Raw genomic sequence first — 15,233 nt, 5'->3', positions numbered from 1 at the left:
TCCTCCGCTCTCCCTCGCTCTCCCTCTAGCTTTACCTCCCCCGCTCTCCCTCCTGCCCTGCTCCCACTCTCTCTCCCACCCTCCCTACCTCTCTCCCTCCTGCCCTGCCTCTCGCTCTCCCTCCCCGCTCTCCCTAGCTCTGCCTCCCTCTCTGCCTCCCGCTCTCCCTCCCGCTTTGCTCTCGCTCTCCCTCGCTCTCCCTCCTGCGCTCTACCTCCCACTCTCCCCCGCTCTCCCACGCTCTGCCTCCCGCTCTCTGCATTTAAGGAGACCTTTTTCCTATAGCCTTACTAGGAACATGCCAGGCGTGCAGGCCCCCCCTCCATTCTCATCCTTCAAAATGCGATCTACAGAAGACTTTCTTCAAATCGGCGAAACATCACATGATCCTTTGCTTCTGTAGATAGAGTTTAAGACTGGAGACAGTGTGACCATTGGATCCAGAAAATAGGAGATTCGTTGAGTTCAGACATAAGAGATCTACTTTTTTGTATGCCGCCAAACTAATGAATGCTTCTTCCTCCAATTACCCGAGCTTCTTTAGCAATGAATGCTCATGGGTTGGGGGAAACTGCTACCTCCTTGCTGGGTATCTTTGTGTATATACTTCAATGTACTAACTACCTCATTGCTTAATCTCTCCGCTCCTGGGTATCTTTGAATTACGTAACACTATCACAGGACATGCTTATGTTTCAAAAATTTTAAACAAAGTTCTCGAGTGCTTTGCGTTTTGATCACAATAAACTAACCCACTTATGCTATGTCCAGGTTCAAATAGGTAACCATAGTTTCACCTTTGACCATCTCTACGGTAGCATAGGTTCTCCATCGTCTACCATCTTTGAAGATTGCATCTCACCCCTCGTGGAGGGCCTTTTTCATGTATATAATGCTACAGTACTCGCTTACGGACAGGTATGGTATCTTAATTGATCCTCATACAAAACATAAGTGTTCGTTATTGCAAACCAAGCTATATAAACAAAATACACTGTGTGGTTTAAGGACACATCATGTGGTTTTCCTATACACCACATGATATTTTGACATATGTACACATAGCACTTGGAGATTTTTTGCTTCCCTTTTAAACACATGCACTATTATGAAAATAAGGCAAGGAGGGGTAGGCAAGGAGATGAGGAGGTCTTAGGAGACACAACATAGTATATTCGAGATATTGTACACTTTCGTGGTTAATAACTTGTTCTTGTATGCTTAATAACTTTTCTTTGTATGCTTTTGTTGTCTAGCTAGTCTCCTCAACCCCCATCATCTCATCAAGTGCAGCTTCAATTAGCAGCATCACGATCAAGCTTCAGGTATTTTCTATTTTGAAGTCTCTTGGGCTTTCTTTGTATGCTATTGAAGTAATACTAGGACTTAATTGACCTTGTAATTCTATTCTATGCCATTCGATGACTTCTTTTTTTAAATGCATTTGTGTCACATTGGCAGGATGGTAAAAATAAAAACTTCTGAGAGGAGGGGGAGAGGTGGAAGAGGAGAACGAGGAGGTAGGAGAGGTGGAAGGACAAGTAGTAAGAGAAGTTTGCAAGTGGAATCTACACCTAATTTAGAGTTTCAAAAAGAGGTTGAAATTGGAGTTGAAGAGGATAAGGAGATGGAAGACTTTGAAGACACTACTATAATTGTGGAGGAATCTTCTAAGAAGAGAAAGAAAGAGGATAAAAAACTGGATGAGGAGTTTGAGCAAGAGTTTCCCGCTGCACTTGATATTGGTTAGGGGAAGGATGTTATTGAATCTCTTGCAATCAATCCTGGAAAGATTGCTCCCTTGATCCCATTATGTCGTTGTGTTGTAAACACAAGAGTGAGAGGCCTACAAACTGATATGGATAGCCTAAAGCAAGCTCTAGAGGCAGAAAAATATATTCAATAGAAAGGAATGTTTATTTTATCTACAACACTTCCAGATGGTGTTTCACAAGAGGTGACAGATGAAATTGAACAATCATGGGATTCTTGTTGGAGGGATGTAAATGTAGAATTTGAGGCACAGATTGTTGATGATGCTAATTGGACATTTTTGTCTCAAAATATGTTTTTTGTATGGGAGGGGAATCACCGAACTGTTGCATTGATATCTCTAATTGAAGAGAAATTCAAGACATCAAAGGCATGGCATATTCGAGTTTTAGCAAGTTTTATTACTCCAGAGAAAGAAACAGAAATGAAGCTAATAGCTGCTCTTTAAAGGTTCAATCTATAAGTGCGAGTTCTTGCTCATATGTGTTACTTTTTTTCGAGCTTTTAAGGGTTTTGTGAACAATTCTTAATATGTTTGAAGCTGTATATTTTTTATTTTTCAGCCTTAATGAAACAGCAATTATTAAAACAAATCTCAAGGATTATTTGTACAACATGAAGACAATGTGTTCATGTGATGAGAATGAGTACTTATCACTTTTTTCTGAGGAAGCAAAAAAGACACTTGAAAAGCATAGGGCAAATGAAAGCAGTAAAGGATCAAGCACTTGGTATCCTTTGACATCTCTGATGCTAGGGAGAATGGTATTTGTAGTAAGTTTCATACCATTTGTCATGGATGTCTTTTGAATTAGAACTAACTACTTCATTGTACTCATTCATTTCTTTGGAATATATTTTAGCCACTATACAAGCAAGATTATGAGGCAAAGCTAAAGGAACTTCAGCCAAATTTGAGTGTTGCTGATATGGGGAAAGCACTTCAAAGTATTCGAAAGGATGTGAATCTCTTAAGTACGGTCGAAAAATGATCAAGGTATGATTAATTTAATGATTCTTAACATAAAGTTGATTTTTTAAAGTGTTCAAGTGTTTTTTGAGATTGAGAAAGAACATTAAAAAAGGATGTAAATATGATGTTTGTTTAGAAAATGATCAAGATATGGGATATGCATGTATTGTATGATCAGAAAATACAGTTGAGTGTGAGATTGCATGTATTGTTTATATGTAGATTCTGTATATTGTCAAACCAACAAATGGTGAAGATTGGTTTAATATCTTGTGGAGCCTCCCATTTGATGATAAATTATCCATTGTCACATTGGAAAAATTGTATAATATCTCCATTGCAAAGGTCTCAAAGGAGACACAACTAGCAACCCTCAGAATCTTAGGGTCAGATTCAAATTTGAGAACAAGTTATGGGATGCCAAAAGCTGATAGAGAATTCATAAAGTGGATGGCGAAAGAGGCATGGATGGATCAGTTGCTTTGTGAATCTGAGAGGTTACTCTCTTAGGTCTTGGTTGCTAGTCAACAAGCTAGCTTTGTGCTTCCTCAATATCCTACGTTGAGAGAATATTTTGGGGAGATACAAGCAATGAACAGACTTGAACTTTATGAAGATTTAAAAGATTCAATGACTGTTGCTACAGCTGCAACAGGACAAATGGAGATGACGAGGGCATCTCAATGATTGGTATTTAGGTAAGCAATATATGTTTTTTCCTTTTCAATTAAAAATCCATCCTTAAGTATTTCGCTTTTGTACTAAGACTCTTATTGTATGCAGATTCTTGCAATCCTTAAAAGCTATTGGTAAGATTGAAAAATTGTTGCCCATATGTCGAGTATGGACAAAAATTCAGGACTTAAAATTCTATATGTACTCTCCAAACATGATAGAAAAAGAAGGGAAGCAAGTGCTCTCTGAGTGGGAGAGAAAGAACTGCACGTGGTGGCTCGATATGAAAAAAGGATGTTGCATCAAGAAGGAGGTAGAGCTATACACACAGCATAAAAAGGGAGAGATGGGTTCATCAAGCTCAAATTCAGTCCACGAGGATGATGCAGTCATTGAGATTCAAAAAACACTTGAGAAGATTATTGAAAAGAACAAGGATTCAAGTATGGAACTAAAGAAAGGTGGTAGGCCAACAAAAAATCCTGGTACTAATAATGGTAAGCCCTCTTGGACTTTTCTCAAGCTGTTATTTGTTTGTGTAACATATGTTGTTATCACTTTGTGTCTTTACATATGTGGTGTGGATACAAATGTGCAGGTACTGCAGTCTACACCCATTTTGAAAGGATGTAAATGGAAAGATAGGTCTATCTACTTTTTGTACATTCCATTGACCTCTCTAACTTTGAATCGGAGTGGCACATGTGATGCTTCACATTGCAAGGTTTGGTGCTATGATTATGTCGAGTTTGGGAAGCAATTGTCTGTCTCAAACTTCACACAAGCCTATATAGACATGAAGGAATACTTTGCGGGTCTTGGAGGTGAAAGAAAAACAAGAAATGGTAAGAGTGTTGCTTGGGCTGCAGATTTTGTCATTCTTGATGTGCCTGCACAGCTAGAAGCTCCTAGAATAGAGGATTCCACATCTCCATCTTGGAATTTATTGACAAAGGACCATGTATGCTACTCCTTGCAAGTAGCGGCCACAGTTGTTTCAGATTTTGGCTGGATCCTAGTTATGTGTGCCCCTCATGTTCTTCATTTGGTTGAGCGTTATGCTAGGATCAATAGATTGGAGTTTGCATGATGCATATTGTACAATCAAAGTTGGTGGTATTGATCATAAGGTGAGACAATTGTCTTACAATGACCTGTTGAAACAATTTATGCTCTTGTATAATGAAATGGCTTGTACTAAGCATAATTTTAATTCTTTTCTTGTCTTTAGGTGGATGTTGTGGTTTTATGCCTTCTTCATCGGGCTAGTATGTCTTGTGTTTGTAATCCTAGAAATGCTTCCGTGGTTGGTACATCATGTGAGTACCCATGAATATTAATCTCAATATCACATATTCAATTTTGAGCATGTTGGTTTCATAAAACTTTTTCTATTTGCTAGAGATGTGACAATCATGTCATATCTTACTTAAGGTTTGCATGTCAAAACTATGAGTTGTGTACAAATGATCATCATGGTGAATTGAGTCTTAAAGTATCTCCGTGATGCAACTGATAAATGTTTCGGCATAGATGCATGCAAATTTGCACCCTGAATTCTTCACCATGTGACTTGCAATCATTTCATCAATAAATCACTATCTATCATGATAGTATGAATGATGGATGATATAGGCGGACGGTATTGAAATGAAGTAGACATGAAAAGTAGTTTTGTGAATAAAGGGATCTTATAAGCCCTAAATACTATTGGAAAGAAATGTAATTAAATGTATATAGCATCTTTGTGGGGTAGTTTTATGACTAAAGGGTGTGTGATGTTAGCGGCATCTTTGTGGGGTAGAAATGTATATAGTATCTTCTTGGGGTAGTTTTATGACTAAATGGTGTGTGATGTTATGATAAAATTGTCTACGAAATCACAATATAGGCCATGCTCAAAAAAATGTGCTCAGACCAAGATGCTCAGAGAAAAGACGTACCCACTTACAAAGGATGAGTATAAGGTTCTCAACCAAGGAGCCAGAAATGGCCATTTATATAGGGATAGGGAGGGCAAGGTTCATGCCAATCTAAACCTTAATCCAACCGATAGAAGTAGGACCAATCCGGTAAATTTGATCGGACCTACTTGTTGTAGTAGTTGTCCAATAATGGCAAACTGGTCTGCTATTTCCTAGGCCAATAAAAGTCCAAGCCAAGGTCTTTATGTAGCCGTCAACCTATCCAAAATCTGCTGTTAATGTACATGCATGTTGCTCCAGTCTGCTCCTCAAATGCTATTCTAGTGGATCTATAGGCAGTGAGTTATGCTCTCTTGAGAGGCTCTTTTTATAGGTCCAAATGCCTTGTCCAGTCCATATGGACCGATTTAATAGTATGGGAAATAGGCTGCTGATCCAGGTAGGCTCGCTAAGCCACCTAGTTGTTTATCTTCTTTGGGCTTTGCAAGCCCTACTTGGCCATGTGGCAGACTGCCACAAGCCTTAGCTCTCTTGCCATAACTTTGACATCTTCTAGGCACCTTCTAGGTCCAATTTGATTGCCCAATCCTTGTCCTTTTGCATTGCCTACCAACCCAGGCCCCATCTATTCTATAACTTGTGCAACCTTGAATCTGCTGCTCTATTTTCATACAGCCATCCATACTATATACACCTCCTCAATGTCTGTATCTACATCTACCAATGGGGGCTCTTTATAGGGCAGCAGGCCCTCCAAAGCTAGAGAACTTTAGCCTACCAGTCTGGATGCATCATTACTTTACATGTCAAGTCATATGAAGATGTGTTTGGACTTGGTAGGGAGGGGTCAAATGTACATAATATATTATGTGAGTTCACTAGTAGGCAAGAGAAGAAATATGCATCGGTGGAGCTAGTACCACACTTTCCAAGACTAGTTGACAGGGCAAGCACCAACAAAGCCAAACTCGTCCCTAAAACATGACCAACGAAGGTAAAACTGAGGCGACTAGGTCCAAAACAGTCAATCAACAACAAAACCAACTTTCACAAGAAATTTTAATGCATTTACTGAGAGTGGCCAGTTCATAACAGGAGCAACAACTCATATTAATTAAAAAAACTAAACTGAATCAGTGATCTTTACTTCAAATGTAACTAACCAAAAGGGTTGTGTAGGTCATGCCTCGCAAAACCAGCAAAAACATCTGAAAACTAGCTCCAAAATCACCCAAAATGAGATGACCAGCTCCCAAAATAAGGTGCCCTACTATAGGAAAGTTCCAGGAGTAGAATGATAAAAAATAGAGCAATTAATAAAAGCGAGTTGGATAGCATAATTTATAAGACCTTTGACCAAATGAGGCAATCTGGGTCTTTGCCATAATGAACAAATTCATGGGTGAACCTACAAGATGCTCCTCTAAGGTACAAAAATTGAAATACAGTGGCGAGGCTGTCAGGCTAGTGACAAGACACAAGAGCTTGAGCTACTTGCTTGAGTATTCCTCACAGTAGGCCACCTGAAATGTGACTGGGGTCATTTTCTTTGAATGACCTACTAGTGGTGAGAGAAGCCCATCATGTAGTAATGCTGCAACTAGGACCTATTGATGTTGCAACATGAGACGAGAATTTCCTTTCTGTAGTTATCGCTGTGAAGAAAGAAGACCATAGACTCTGCCGACCCATTAGTCACTTCAAGAATGGATACAAGTCCATGGAGTTCTGCTAACCCATTAGTCCCTTTAGGAACGGATACAAGTGCACTATAACCTAGAACGCGAAGAATAGCTTTTGTTGGTGTCCGGTTTTGCCGACCCATTAGTCCCTTCAGGAATGAATACAAGTGCACTTTAACCCAGAATGCGTAGAATAGCTTTCCATAAAGAGGGCCCCAAGACTAGTAGTCGTTGCTGATTGCATCGGAGAAGCAATGGAGGATGGGATCGATTAGAGGGATCCACTTCAACCCCTAGACTGTCCTCTCTCATTCTTGGTGTTGACTCATTCATTGCATTCTGTAAACGTTTGTCGTTGTAAGCAAAAGCAACAAATGAATAAACTTTAGTTAGGTAATGACACTAACAAAAGGGCTCCTCTTCAACAATGTGTAGTGTGCTCATGAGCATCATGATGTAAATGTAATAGACTTGTGTACAAAGCATGTCACCAGACAGCCAGTAGGATTTCCTCTTCGCTTGAACCACACAAAGGCCATTATTTTTAGTAACAATTCTGTTACTTGACAGTTTTCAAGAGTGGCCTCTGTTACTTGATAGGTTTCGAGAGCTACAGAGGCTCCAAGCTCACATTTTGAAGAATTGGCTAGCCAAGCAGTGCTACATAAGGAGATGGAAAGGGACGGGTGGGAGATTCGGGGGAGGGGAGCGACAACTACATCCTCTCCTGGCTGAGAATGGAGAAAACATCAGGGAGGGCAGTTTTGTCGTCACTTTTCTATTTTTCATCAAGTATAGAGATTGATTGGCAAAGAGGTTCCTCGTCGTATAAACACAGACACGAAGTGAAATTCCCTAGTGAAAGAAAATAATTTCACATTGGCAGAGTTTGGACTCTGTAGTATGATTTGGACCCGACCAAGGTAAAAATGCATTGCAATGCCAAAATGATACATAACTTGACGGATTTAAAATCATTGGGAGACACATCCTGTACCCTCAGAAGTCGGGTTGCTCAGTGCTTGGCACAATGGAGAGAAATCTGAAGAGACACATAACACAAACAATTTTGTGGATCTAACAAAAATTGGAATTGCAAGACGCGATTGAGAAAACTCCATGGAAGAAAACACATGTGAAAAATGCACAAGGAGAGGAGGAGACTTACCAGATGAGATCGAGGAAGGGCGTTAAGCGGGAGGCTTTGTAGATCCAAAGGTTGATGAGGGGGTAAGCTACAAGAATTCAAAGAGAGTACAAGAACACAGAGGAAAAGATGAGTAGTTACGTTCGATCACAAAAACGTCTTGATATTAAAAATGATTTTGAAATAATAACACGTGGCTTCACGAGAGGCCAGATTTTCATTGCATGGCACAATGCTACCTGCCTAACCAGTTTATCAACCGTTATTCTATCCCATGCTCATGATATCATTGCCCATCATCGAAAATCTTTGCAAGATTGAGCGATGGCATCCAAGGGTCATCGCCCATCATCATATTAAGAAAACCCATCAGCCCACCGTCAATAATCTAGCCTTTAAAAATGGAGTAACAACCTACCGATTTCAATCATTTATGGCTGAGATTCGAAAAGATGAATCACACCATTGGGTGGGGGTATTATGTCCATATAACAAACTGGGGAAAATCCCCATTTCAAAATATCAGTGTGGCTCACAAAATCCTAATATTATGCCTGATAACTCCTAAGATTTTGTAAGCTGGTCTTTTCTAAGTTGACGACCTCCGCTTTTCCCAAACCAAGTAATATCATGCCAGATATTGACTAGGGTACGGCAGGTTAAACCTGTTGCCTTTGCATTTTGCAATCCAGATATTCGAGGTGGTTATCCTCCCAAATGCTGTCCTCCACCGACAGCTCAAGGCACTGAGTTGGCAAAAGGCCTCGTGAATATCCTAACTGATGACCTGTTCTCCATCTATCAGATTGGTGGCAAGGTCATCTCTATGGAGAAAGCATTCGTCTCCTCTATCGACCAAGCCACCATACCGCAGGTGAAGACCTGACAGACCTCTGCATCCAGGCTGCAATTCTGAAGAGCATAACCAAATCCTCAGGGGGAGCTCCACAGGCAGTGTGCTATTATCTTGGGAGTCTCTAGCCATACAACAATGACATGTCTTGTCTCTCTCATCTGCTTTATCCACAGGCTGATGGGTAGGCCATCACCTAGAAGAAGTATGAGATCTTACTTGATTGGAGACTGGGCTAGATAGAGGCAGGACCTAGGACCTGAATCCAGTAATCACATCAAGGGGCACTTGCTACTCCTATCAATGGCACTCTTGTGAGGGACTCCAAGTTGAGGCATCCAGCCGTAGCTATCTGCGAATGTGTGTGGTGTACAAGAACACCACCTCCTTGAATGTCGGATCTTCAACGGCTAGAGCCACTCCCTAGGGGTCCCATTGAATCTCCTAGAGCAATTGACCCTCCCACACCTGAGTGAGCTCATCTCTAAAGGCCTGGGATTGATGGCCTGTCTCTTCCCCAATCACCCAACCACCCAGAACTGCCGCCACTCTAATGCATCCAAGGTTCCATCAGCCATTGGGCCTCTAATCTCCTAGCTCGACCCTATCCCCATCCTATGTCTTTTGGATCAGGGATTGCTCTCAGCCCCTCCTGCCATGCCTTAGGGACAGGTGCGTCAATCTCCTTCATCCTGCAACCAGCCCCCCTCGGGCCTCAAGTGCGAGAGTGTACCATGTAGTTCCTCAGGCTGCTCTGGAAGCTGTCTCTCCAAGCTCCTGTGGAGGGGGGGCTGCTCCTTTAGAGGTTGCTTTCAGCCCCTCCTGCGATGGCTCGGTGATGGCTGCATCAATAAACTCTATCCTGCGACTAGCTCCTTTTAAGTGTGAGATTGCACGAAGTAGCTCCTCGGGCTGCTCTGGACGCTTGCTTCGAGCTTCCATGGAACGTGTGGCGTGACCAAGCATGTGCCGTTCCTGATCACAAACGTCTGGATCTTGAACTGTAGACGGGCTGAGAGATGCTGCCACACCGTCATTAGGCTCTTCAACAAGGGGACCCCTTCCCCGTTAAAGGGGCCTCTATGAGAATCCAACACTGCGACTACTTCCATCGACTCCTTGTGTGAGGAGCGTTCATGGGTTTACGCTGGTGTAAGCCCTCTGACAACTTGCTTATGCAAGAGCAAGTTGATCTGCATGTTTGGGTCTATGATGGCATCCTTTGCCTGTGGCATGACTGCTGCCTCTCGCTTGAGTAGTCTATGTATCTTTGACCATGATATGAGACTAGTTGTGCCGAATGAAGATTCAGTTGTTATGGAGAGACCAATGTGTTGCCCGTCACAGATTTCTACAATCTGTGGTTGGATTAGAATATTACCAAATTGAGTGCACGAGTAGGGTGGTCCAAGCATCTGTGTGTGTGTGTGTGCGTGTGCGCGCGTGCGCGTGTTGTTAATATAATTATGTGGATTGTAACCGCCCCCCACCAAAAAAAGAAAAGTGTGTGTGTGTGTGTGTGTGTTGTTATTGAGCTAGTTATTCCAGAGCTCTGGGTCTGCTCTTGGGGTGTACTCTTGCTGGTGATTGTTGGCACTTGTTCAGTGCATAAGCTTTTAGCTGGTTGAGCTGCATTTGTAAATGTATTCCAAGTCATAAGAGGGGTTATGATATAGAAAGGATGCTAGCAAACACTCTATTGGTAGGTATTGACAAGGTTCAATTAAGTGAAGTATTTCATACCTTTATCTGATACTTCTCCTCCAATCATTCCTATCATTGGTGGCTCGAAACACAAAGAGGCTTTAAAAATAATCTCTCTTAGGCTCAGCCAAATGTTCGACATGTCTTTGATTGCCTCGGAAGTGCCTCCCCATCTTCCTTTTGCAACTTAAGACGACTTTTCCCTTTAGATGTCTGTTCATTACTGCAATGGATCAGACCTCAAAGATTAGGCTTATTGTCCTCTAATTGTAGCTGTTGCTAAGTAGATTGATACCATGATATGAGGCTTCTTGTCCTCTAATGGTAGATTTGGCTAGGTAGGTCTGAGGTTGATAACATGGCATACTCATCGTGTTCTCATTCAATGAATGAAGTAATCCTACTCAGTGGCTGAAGACAACTGATTTATGATTAAAAGCATTGGGATCGATGCAATCAGTTCACATAAGAGCACACAGGCTTGTTAGGAATTACCATCTTCCAACAGAGTTATTTTTAGTCTCGTCTTTTGGTTGTAGTGTTTGACAGATCTTCTTCTCTTGTTTTCATTTTTCCTTTTCCTCTGAATAATAGGAGGACATTATTTATTAAAAAGGTCTCATTTTTAAAGAAATCTTAAGAGAATGTAGGTTTACTCTAATGAAAAAGGGGTCACGATATCTTTTATCCTTTATATTGAAGTCTGCTCAAGGAATTCATTTCTTGGATTGGTTAATTGAAATCTACAGATGCTGTTTGATTCTGCCCATGGCTTAGCTGTCGCTTTCCAATCCAGACTTAAATTTCCCCCAGGGCAATAGATATCACGGGCTTGATTTTGAGATTTGCAGGTTCATCGATCTTGATGCTCCTAGATTCTATCATATGCTCTGTCTTTGTTTCTGTCACTATCAACCTGCAAAATATGCTTTCTTTTATGCCATATTGAATTCACATCTTCTTTGTCGATTTTAAACAGAAACAAATAGGAGGATTAAGCTCAGGGACCTGATGTCTGTTACCCTTGTTCTCATGGCAATCTTGACATTGAACTTTTTGTAGAAGACACGCCCAGGTTTGCTTTTTGGGGCCTTTAGTAGTTCACAATTTATGTTAAAGAATGAAGTGTATTTTACATTGATATTCTTCCAAATATAATCTATAAATAAGGCAGTGTTGCATAAGAATACATCACCATATTTGATCATAAGGTTCAGTCTTGTATTACATCTGCATTTGAGTTTGGACGACTTCCCTGTGACCAGTCTCCACATGTGCTACGATCCATCTATGAATGTCTGTGCTGGAACATGGTTTTCAGTAGTATGACATTTTATCCTCACAGTGTACGATTTCACAGGATGCTCTTTTAGGCACTTGTTATGACTACAATTCATGATGCAAATGTCCATTCAAATAAGGGTGCTCACTGTTCTGTGTTGAACATCTAGATACCAAGTGTAATTTCTAACATTTAGATACCAAGTGTAATTTCTAATGTGGTGTTTAATTTGAACTTCCATAACCAATATCTGAAAGGTAACTGTTGATAAATTATCTATAAAAATTGAGTAGCTATTTTTCAGCCATCACATATTTTTCTCTGTTTTTGGGGTGTATTGTAGAATATATAAATACTTATCTGCATGTGCCAGGTAACATTTGGCAGATTGATCTATGCTGTGGATCAGAATAAATTGTAATTCAAGTATTGTTGTATCTGCTGCTCAATCGGTTGACTAGCACAAGGATATTGCTTTAACAAATGCAATATCATTGTGCCTTTTGGGTATTAGCCACAATGCTGCTAGGATCCATGGATCAGTTTCTCACTTTAAGCTCAAGTTTGGATTAAGCATATAGCTCGGTGCTGTCGCTACCTTCCAGCTCTCTCTCTCTCTCTCTCTCTCTCTCTCTCTCTCCTGTTAGGAACGAAATGAAATTCTGTATGAACTCAGGTTCTTATGACACTTCATGGTCAAACCCTTAAAAATTAATGAAATAGATTGATGTGTGTGCAAAATTGAGTTGTGGCATCAATCCACATCATCTATACACATCATCGAATTTTAACTACTTGCAAGCAAGCAACATAGCTAGTTTAATTTGCAAATTTGCAGCAAAGGAAAAAGTTTCATTGGAGATTAGAAGGGTCTAGGTTGGAAAACCTTTAGTGTTTTTTGGCTTTTTCACCTCTCTATGCTATGCAGAAGAAGGGAGCTTCTTTCGTGTGGGCTGAGAATCAGATTGCAGCATTTGAGATGCTAAAAGAAAAGCTTACCACAGACCCAGTATTGATCTTACTAGATCTTCGGAAAGCTTTTCATGTCCAAGCTAATGCATGTGGAAAGAATGGCCTTGGAGCGGTCATTATGTAGGAAGGACGGGTAGTGGCTTATGAGAGTAGAATTTTGCAGGATGATGAGAGACATCTCATGCATTTATGGAAAGGAATTGCTGGCTATAATTCATGCCTTGGCTATGTGGAAGCATTATTTATTTGGGGCTGATTTTACACTGCAGACAGATTATCAGCCTCTGAGATATTTCCTCACTTAGACGAAGTTATCTGAGAAGCATATCTGATGGGCCATTTTCTTATCCATACTTCACTTTCAGATAGTGCATGTAGAAGGTAAAAAGAATGTAGTGGCTGATGCATTGTCAAGTAAGCCTCAGGTTTCCGCAACCACACATTGCCCATGGTTTCTTCCTAAAGACACTGATAGTTAGATGTCCTGTAAATGATCCTTCCTCATTGTTTCCCATTTAACACATTCAAGGATCCATGCCATGGACTAGATCAATGCTATCGGAGTAGTTTTTTGTTGGGTCATTGTAGTGAAGATCAGAGAGAGAGAGAGAGAGAGACTATATCGCTACTATTTCTTGCCCATGTTGAGTGAAGGTTTCCTTGATGCTTCAAGTGGAATCAGCCAAGGTATGGTGTAAGTTGCGATTTTTTAAGATGTCGAGATGCAGTTTCGATTGATATTTGAAGACCAGGGTTGTATCTTTGTATATACAAATGAGAACATTAGCTCGCAAACTTGAGCTGCAGAACTACGTAGAATGCTCCAACAATAGCATTACAATGATCAATCCATCGCTTTGATCACTGCTGAACTTCAACTTCGCCGAGGGAAAAACCACCATGAATACTCTTTGCGGCTTTGACTACCATGATTCCATGCTCAGTCGTCCAAAAGATCCACCTTTATTTTTTATTTTGATACTAAGGACAAGGTGTAGCAAATGCGTCAAGAATGATAGCATGCAAGCCACTAAAGGAATGAAGACTGACGGCCTTTGATGCTACTAAAAGTCTTGAGATCAATTGTGGGGTGATTGATAGTTTTTTTGACATAGCTCCAACATGGAATGGTACATAGAGTTTTTTGCAAGTTCCTAAGTCAACCACACGTGATTTCATTTCCTCTCAAAGGTTTTTATTTGTTTCAAGCTTTGGGTGTTTGCTTTGTGCACGAGAGAGAGAGAGAGACGAGGGGGAGGGGGAGAGAGAACAATGAGTTGGATGCAATGAAGGACCAATATGCTCAGGATGAGGATTTCTTCAGGATTTATGACCAGTTGTCTAATAATCATTATACCCTGAGAGATGGCTTTATTATGATGCACGGATGCCTTTGTGTCACAAAGCAGCTAAGGTCAAAGGTAATGATAGAAAGTCATGCTCCACCGTATGCAGGACATAGAGGCATTGATGCTATGGTAAAAGCAGTGGAGCACTTTTTCTATTGGCCAGCTTTGAGACGGGATGTGGATGCTTGGTTTTTGAGGTTGATAGGTATGTTGAAAGCATGGATGTGGCGTATAAGAAGGTGAAATAGGCTCTCCAGAAGACTTAGGCAAAGCAAAAGAAGGCAGCTGATGGTCATTGTTGTGAATTGGTATTTAATGAAGGTGATTGGATTCTTTTGCGCTTCGAAAAGACAATGCTGAAGAAGAAGACCGGTTGTTTCCCGAACTTAGCATGAGATATTATGGGCCTTTGCAGGTTTCAGAGAAGTTAAGTGATGTATGTTACAAGTTGAAGGTACCGGATCACTGGAGGATTCACAATGCTTTCCATGTGAGTCTCTTTAAGTCTTTCAAGGGTGATGTGCCAGAGGATATACTTGTTGAGATGTAACTAGAGGTCGAGGAATTGGATGAGATTCTAGTTCTTGAGCAAATTTTAACACATAAGGAAAGGAAGATTAGAGGTAGAGTTTCCTGCCGCTACTTGGAAAAATTCAGAAATTATTCTTCATTACATGCAAAGTGGCTAGAAGAGGATGATCTGGTAGATATTAAAGGTCTATCTAGATGCTTTTCAGCTTGACCTGATTTTGGATGTGGCTCCTTTAGGCTCAACAAAGCATAGGTCTGGAGCATTGCCTGATGCTCAAGAGAGGGGTAGTACCTCTGTCTCTTTGTTATAGACAGGATCAGATGGCTAGAGGTCGCTTGGTGACATTGTATGTTTCACCTGAGAAAT

At 40.8% G+C, this 15,233-nt stretch overlaps 1 long non-coding RNA gene and 1 pseudogene across 1 annotated transcript; both read left to right on the top strand.

Moving 5' to 3' along the window:
• The first annotated feature begins 1,462 nt into the window (after nucleotides 1-1,462).
• Nucleotides 1,463-2,236, top strand: LOC147883910 (uncharacterized; annotated as a pseudogene).
• Nucleotides 2,237-9,566: 7,330 nt separating this feature from the next.
• LOC147883909 (uncharacterized) lies at nucleotides 9,567-14,917 on the top strand. The gene is made up of 3 exons (XR_015543723.1): nucleotides 9,567-10,180; nucleotides 11,712-11,807; nucleotides 14,442-14,917. It is a non-coding gene; the product is annotated as an uncharacterized LOC147883909 (long non-coding RNA).
• Nucleotides 14,918-15,233: the final 316 nt, after the last annotated feature.

The sequence above is a fragment of the Dipteris shenzhenensis genome, chromosome 27, assembly GCF_047967505.1.
Source record: "Dipteris shenzhenensis isolate YYH24624 ecotype China chromosome 27, Dip_SZ_1.0, whole genome shotgun sequence".
Taxonomy (NCBI): domain Eukaryota; kingdom Viridiplantae; phylum Streptophyta; class Polypodiopsida; order Gleicheniales; family Dipteridaceae; genus Dipteris; species Dipteris shenzhenensis.
This window is presented reverse-complemented; position numbering and strand designations above follow the sequence as displayed.